This window comes from Lathamus discolor, chromosome 3 (assembly GCF_037157495.1).
Source record: "Lathamus discolor isolate bLatDis1 chromosome 3, bLatDis1.hap1, whole genome shotgun sequence".
Taxonomy (NCBI): Eukaryota; Metazoa; Chordata; class Aves; order Psittaciformes; family Psittacidae; genus Lathamus; species Lathamus discolor.
In genome coordinates, this window is record NC_088886.1 from 117,371,690 (window position 1) to 117,379,364 (window position 7,675).

Consider the following 7,675-nt stretch of genomic DNA (forward strand, 5'->3'; position numbering starts at 1 on the left):
TTCAACCGACTCCTGAGATTGTATAGACAGCAGAGACCACTCTGGATCCCTCCTAAACAAAAACAGTTTGTATGTAGCAGGCCAACATTTGGAAACACAAGATGGCAAAGAGGAGTCTGAAACAGGTATTCATTCCTCATCTTTCAATGCTAAAAAGCAGATTCAAACATTTGAAAGCAAAGGCATCAGAAAATGAACAAACAAATGAGTTTGTCTCCGATAGGAAAATTATATAGTGCTATTTAAAGTGATCCACTGGTTATCTTCTTATTGCGCTAATAAATACTCACAAAACTGTAACACAGATTGACTTGAACAGAGTCCTTGCTTTATTTTGGGTAACTGTACTAGATGGCAGGGTCTTTGTCCCAAGGTTAGGAACTGCTTCAACAGTAAAACCATCCTGGATTTGATCATACACCCAGCACTGTAGCATTTGATCATACGTCTCACCAGCACTGTAGCACTGGGTTTTGGGGACTAATTTCTAATATAGCCTGGTACAAGTGTGAGTTAATTTATGCCTACTTTATTTTTCTCTGTTCTCACTTGTTCACATCACTGATATTTTACTTTCCTGCCTGTCTCTGCTGTCCTTACTGTGTTTCTATCTATATATGGTTTAACTCAAGACTTTTTATAACATTATTACTGATGGAATTTTATTGGCTTTTTTGGTGAGGAATTACAGTAATTAATCATTGAAATTAAAAGCAATATGTGATAGGAAAACTTTGAGCATGCTTAGTGGTAGTCAGATATGTAGTCTTGCCTGCAACCACTGGTGCTGTATGTGAGAATTCCTCATGGCCAGCAGGAACAAAGAGCAAACCAGGACGAAAAGCCAAATCTTCAGCTTGTAGGAAGAGGCTTTAAAATGTCTTGTTGAAGCATACACACAAAACACTGCTCTGTCATTGGGAATAACAGGCAACAAATTGATACAGTCTTTAGGGAACTGAAAATGAGAGTATAGGAAACAGCAATTAAGCAATTTCAATCCTAAATCAAAACAGCACAAGAGGAACACCCCAGATGCTGTAGCAGCCTTTCAAATAATCACTGGATAAGTTTTGCCAAGAAGAATAAAAAAAAAAAAAAAAAAAAAAGAAAAGGAAAAAGAATAAATAGAAAAAAGACAGCAAAATCAAGGCGTATACTCAGGAAAACACAGAACTGCAAAATCAAATTAATGAGGGGAAATTCCCAGTGGATTGAAGAGGAAAGGACGTAAGGACTGCACCGTCCCCTGGGACAGTGGCGCAGGTCACAGCTTTGCAGGGAGGAGCCATGCAGGAATCATGTGGCCTCTCAGCCCTGCTACTGCCTTTGCATGCTGTGCTCCCTCAGGGACCTCCTTGGTTTTGGCACGGGATTTCTGTAACTGTGGCCGTGGTGGAGGAGATTCACCCTAAATGGGTGATTCAGGAAACTGCAGAGATCGCCTCTGGGAAGCTTCCCTGAGAGCCTGCTGTCCTCCTAAGTCCCTGCAGCCTCTCCACAGGCTTACATCCCATCAATCTGATTCCCACATCAAAAAACACAGCTGGGTGGCCAAAGCGTCCAGGAATACCTGCATCTACTCCATCTGAACCAGCTGATTTGGGCAGCCTGGCAGCCAAGGAATGGCCTAAGCAGAAATTTAGCAGCACTGCTGCCCCTTTTCTGACTCTCTGCTTGGGAGTTCTTGTTTCGATAATCATAAGCAACAGTCCTCTAAATCTATGCGATTACTCAGATTTATCCTTCTAAGCAGTCATGCAAAGGAAATAATTTGGTTGTCCTTGATGAATTCTCTAGGATAGTTTAATACAGAATCCCCGAGTCTCTTTGCCTGCTGATGAAAAAAATACTGAGGTTTAACAGGCTTGAAATTGCTCACGTTTTTTCTGATGATGACCTGAGTTGAAGTCCTAACACTGCTGAGCGTGCAAGCCTCATTTTCTGCAAAGCAACTCTGTCCACGTGTATATAGAGAATTCGAGAGTTTTATCCTGAAATCTTAAATGTGCTTCCAAACTAACTCCATTATTAAGGAGGGGTGTGACTGGTGGTTAGGCACTGCAAATACCTTGTATCTGTTTGTGCCATGTCCAGAATGGCCACAAAATAATGTTTATTCCTTTTGAACTACAGAGTTACTTTGTCTGTTCCCAGAAATCTCCGTATTTTGGAGAAAAGCTGGATTTGCAGACATGTGCTGATCATCTGGACAGCATGCATGTGGGAGGGTGCAGGCTTTCTGAAGGAACAGGACTCGTGACACATGGGCACATTCTTAGCATCTAATGTGAAATATGCCTTGCCAGAAATGTGTCTTTTCAGGACCAGAAAGACCATGATGCAGGGGGGGTCTTGAGCATCTGTTTATCTTTAACAGCATAAGCAGAAAGTCATGAAAATCATTAAAAACAAAAGGAAACCAAACTAAAACCAAAAATCCCAAAGCAAATAAGAGACAGCTAACTATATGAAATCCCAAATCTTAGCTCCAGGTAATGCAATCATCTGAATAGCTATTTCTTCCCATTTGCATGATTAATTGACATCTTGTTAACTGCTCATTAGGGACACTGCAAATCAGCGTGGAACAAAATAAACACTTCACAACAGAGAAGAGAGTCTCTAATTGTGAATTATACTGGAAAAAAATGGGGTTTAAAAATACATTGGAGGAGTCATCCTGTGTTATATGCAAGGTAAACGAGATTGAAAGTTTCCCAGACTGTTAACTGAGACTGTATGTAGCAGCCCGTGCTGTGCTCACAATGCTGCTCTGGCTTTGGTGAATTCCAGACTGCATGTCTGGCCAGTGATCTGAATAGCAAGCAGTCACAAAAAAATGTTTCTAAAAAGGTATTCAAGCTTATTGACATATGAGTCTGGAAGAGTGTATATCTTGGTTAATTTATACACATCTCTGAATGCTCAGGTTTACATGTGAATAAGATTTCAAGTCAAGACATTTCCTGTCCTAATGATGGTGGCTCTGCTGCAAAGTTGTTTTCTGTAAATACAAATGTTGCATATAGAGCAGGAGTATCTAATCTGTAAAATATCTGCTTTACAGCACACTTTAGAGGTAGTAGTGTTGACAGCAGAAACCAGCAATGGTCCAGCATGCAGAAATCCAATGTTTAAACTCCTTCTGAAAAATCCCCAGGTCCCTTCTCTCCATGTCTGCAGGCGGATGTCCATCAGTTTGATAGGACCACGTGCGTGCTGAGGACAGTGCCTGAACAAGTGCTTTTGCTGGACCATGGTTATCACACAGGCCATTACACTGATATTGGAGATTTGGAAACCAGTTAGTACATGCAAACCAGCCTGAGATACTGTGATGCAGGGAACTGTCAATGGACCGAGATTGCTTCTCTTCGTTATACTACTGTGGATCCTGAGTACTCTGGTAATAAAATGGAGTAGTAATAAATGATGATAAGGAAGGGAATTAACAATGAACTTCAGTTCATACAATGGGGCTAAAAGTACATCCCCTTTATTGTCAGAGTAACAACACAGAGTAAGAAGCGTTAGCATAAGCCCTACACAATGCTTTGAACCTGTAGGGGTGGGGTGGTGAGGATGACTGTGGTTAAGAAGTAGATGGCTGTGGTTCTTCCTAATTGTGGGAGCTTCTTAACTCCCTGGGGAGTTTCCACCACAGTACCATGGCTCTCTGTGTCCCTTGCAAAGGGAGCAGTACCAGGAGGAGTAGGCAACTGTTGTGCCTTCCCATGCACCATGCTTGGCCAGGAGAGGTAACAACCAATTAATACTCTTGCACATTGTAGCACAGGTATTAGGAGATTTTTCTCCCTGTTGCAGCCTGACAGTTCCAGTGGGAATTCTGAGCTAAATGGCTTTTTCTTTTTTTTTTTTTTTTTTTTCCGTGCACCAGAGAGTAATTTAATTTGTTTTCTCTCTTGCTTGTTTTCCATTGCCACAGCAGAAAGGACAATGACTGATAAAGGGAGAAAGCAGAAAAGCCGCAGCAGTGATTTTCCGTTTTATTTATAGTGACGCTATGTAACAAAATGTAAAAATAGATCTCATCGCTGACAGTTTTGTCGCTTCTTGATTTCAGGCTGGCACTTCGTACCTCCCACCTCCACCTCCTGTGAGGAGCACTGCCCAAGCAGAGGGATCAGGCCAAGGTCTGCATCCGATGAATGGGGTGACTCACAAGAAAGAAAAGGTGCAAATAAAACAGTGAACAATTTACAGTTTATTTTTCTTGGAGGAGACACCTCAGGCTAAATCTTGCTCTCCTGAAACTGAAGTCAAAGGGATGAGTCCAGTGAATGATGGGAGAAGACTGGGAACTAGAGACATAGAAAATCCTCCCAAAGGAGAGTATGAGAAATATCATTTTAGCTGAAAACAGAAATGCCTGGCTTCTGTTACAGCCTTTTCCAGATAGTACCCTATTTGCATGACAGGTGAGCAGTGAATCATGCTCTGCAAGACTTTTTGATCAAAAAAACACTCCTTACTGAAGGAGACAATGAACATTTCAAAATCAATGGCCTGAACAGCCAGCAAGGTATCAGTGGTGATGACTGCCCACTTGAAAATAGCAAAAAACCCTTACTGGGGTGCAACCTGAACAAGTACATCAGTACTACAATCAGTAGTATCATTAGCTTTTCTTTTGAAAGCCACTGGTACAGAAATGCACCTCTTATTCACAGTGCTGCCTGGCCATGAATCTTATTTTAGTAGAAGAAAAAAGTATTTTAAAAGCATGTAAGCAAAATATTGAACGAGAACAATCAAATGACAAAGGAGTCAGAGAATGATCATGCCTTGTTTTAAACTCCAGGGAGGTGTTCACAAACCACACAGAGAAATAACATGCAAGTAACTTTTCAAGTAGGGAAAACAGTACTTAAGGGACATGTCGGCCTTACTTTTTGTTTGTTAAGTTTTTTTATTGCTTGTGGCTGGAGGAAGCAGCTGCAACACCTGTCTTCATTTATACTGTAGGTGCGATGGGAGTCTGCCGCACTGGGCTACACTTTCAATGTCCTCAAGAGACTATATGAGAGAATGACTTTGATGGATTGTAGTTGCACTTGAAACCGAGCTAGGAAAGATTAGCGTGTCTCAAGCAGAGAGATTCCAGTCACCTGACTTTTTTTTTGCTCTGATGAGATAATTTTTCTAATTAACCTTGATAACGTTTCCAGACACACAGACCTGTCCACACGAAAATGGAAATAAATTTTCAAATGGACATTTCACTTCTACCTGTGTTTTCTAGCAGTGAATACAGAATTTTAACACCTTGGTTTCCAACTGATTCAGTTGGAAGACTAAAGCTGAACCTGCTTAAGATAAGCAGAAATTGCCCACAAGAGCCTTTAGCAGAAGTCCACACTTCCATAGGCACCAATGGGTTTTGTAAATACTGATTGAATAAGGAGAGTAATAAGAACTTAAAAGTAGCATTACAGTGTCAGATGCTAATTTCTCTTTATTACCCTGTTGATGCTAATCAAAGTCAGTGATGCTATCCTTTTCAAGCAGGGTCTGAATGACTGTCAAAATGTTTTGGAAGCCAGAGCTTCCAAAAATAATCTAACACGTTATCTAGGCTTCATAAACCTTCATACAGGCAGAGGAACTGAGAAACTATAATATAGGTAACAACCTGTATTTTCCGCAGGAGCTAGGAATCTATATTGAGGGAGAAGTTTTAGCAGGATATTTGGCTACAGTTAAACAGAACTTAAGAGGGGGCCAGTGTATATTTGAGTTTTAGGAAGATAGCAATTTTAGAGATACCACAATCTCTTTTATCTCTTCCAAGGTTACGCTGATACCTCAGCAGCAATCTGCCTTTCCCCTTCCCAGCTTTTGCTGCAGCTGGTTTTGTACAAAGCCAGTAGTTAGTTGACCACTTTAATATGACTTTATAGGTCTTTTAACAGATCTGTTAATAGATGCAGTTGCTCTGGGTGAGCATTACTGTCTTAGGCAGAAGTGATTGCTCTGTGGGATTGGCTTTCTTTACCTGTAGCAAGTTTATTGCATTATTCTTCTCAAAAAAGTCTATGACCATTTCTTAGCAATTTTTAAAAAATTGTAGAATGAAGGTGTTTAGAAAACTAAAACATGCCGATGCTCATAAATTATTTACTTTAAAACTCAGTTGCGCCATTGACCTGAATATGCTGATGAGGTGCCATTCACCCAAGCCCCAGAGACAGTCTTCATGATGGTTCACAAGATAATGTGCAAAACTTTCACACTCCATATTATGTATATATTTAATTTGTTTTCTTAGTGAGTAACATGGTTCTGAAAGTGTATTTTGTTCTTTCAGACATGCTTTGGTGAGGGTTTTTTTCACTTTGCTCATTTCTGAGGCATACAGTCTTTCTACCTTGTCAGCCTTTGCCATAACTTTTGAAAGACACAGGCAGAGAAAGAACAGATGTAAATAATGATAATTACTTACTTTGAACATTTCAAGAAGTGCACGAGGTCCATCCAGAGTAAATGGAAAGACTATTAATCTATTGTACTGATATTGCCTCCATTACCATAGGTTCTGAGCACCTTGGCAGCTTTCAGGAATTTATCCTCAGGACTATGTGAGGTGGGGAAGCATATTTTTCCCCATTTCATTGAGGTAGTGACAGACTTTTTGTGCTTCCCACAGCCACACACACTGATGGAGCAGGAATTTGAAGTTGAGTGTTTCAAGTCCTTTGCCTTGATGGTAACCTGATCCCGCGTGACCAGCAGAATGAATGGGTTCTGGATCCAGATCACCCTGACAGGCATCTGTCATCTTTACTGCCAAACGCTTCAAGCCATATGTGGAGTATAGTACCAAGCATAATGACCAAGTGGGCTATAACAGCTATTTGACGGTCTCACAAGCCTTAGCACATCAAAAGTTGGCTCTAGTGAAGCTAATCTCTAGAAATTAAGGCAATACGAATCATACCAAAATCCATGTGATTTTTCTACAGCTCACTAAAAGAAGTCTTGTCCCCCTTAAATCAAATGTATGTTAATTTCTGAACAGGGTGTGAACAGAAAACCACTTACAAAGGAGCTTTACTACACACAAATAACATGACTTGTATGATAATCAGGAGCAAAACGTGTGCGGACATCTCACTGATGTTTCTTTCCCATGTTTCACTGCCCCAAGCACCTGGTCCTATGACATCTGTCATCTCCTTTGATCCACCTGCCACATTCCTGTTCTGGCTTGCTTTTCTCACAGGACATTCCTGGGGACAGGGTTTACCGTTTGGCACGTATTGGCATACAGAAAGTCTTGTGCCCTGACTTCCTGCTACCTTTGTCCTATCGGCGAGTCACTGTGCTTATGGCTTGCCCTCCTGGCTGCATACACCACAGCATCCCTGTATCACTGAGCAGCTACAAAACTCCTCCACGGACCCACAGCCCACACAATGACCTAGAACACCCTGGTGTTGGCTATGGAGTTCCCTCATAAACAGGATTGTGCACAACAGTTAGGGATACAGAGTCATGGGCTGTGATGAAGACCCTCCTAATTTAAACAATGTGTTTGGGGTAATCTTAGCTGAAGATTTTACTCTACTAAAGGAATTAACACTATATGCTAAGTGGTAGATCTCACCTGTTATGTTTTGCTTCTGGATGAAAGCAGTGTACAGTTCTAGTG

The 7,675-nt window shown here is 41.0% G+C and overlaps 1 long non-coding RNA gene across 1 annotated transcript; it reads left to right on the forward strand.

Moving 5' to 3' along the window:
- Nucleotides 1-2,526: 2,526 nt before the first annotated feature.
- LOC136011205 (uncharacterized) lies at nucleotides 2,527-4,118 on the forward strand. The gene is made up of 3 exons (XR_010611285.1): nucleotides 2,527-2,699; nucleotides 3,187-3,409; nucleotides 4,088-4,118. It is a non-coding gene; the product is annotated as an uncharacterized LOC136011205 (long non-coding RNA).
- Nucleotides 4,119-7,675: the final 3,557 nt, after the last annotated feature.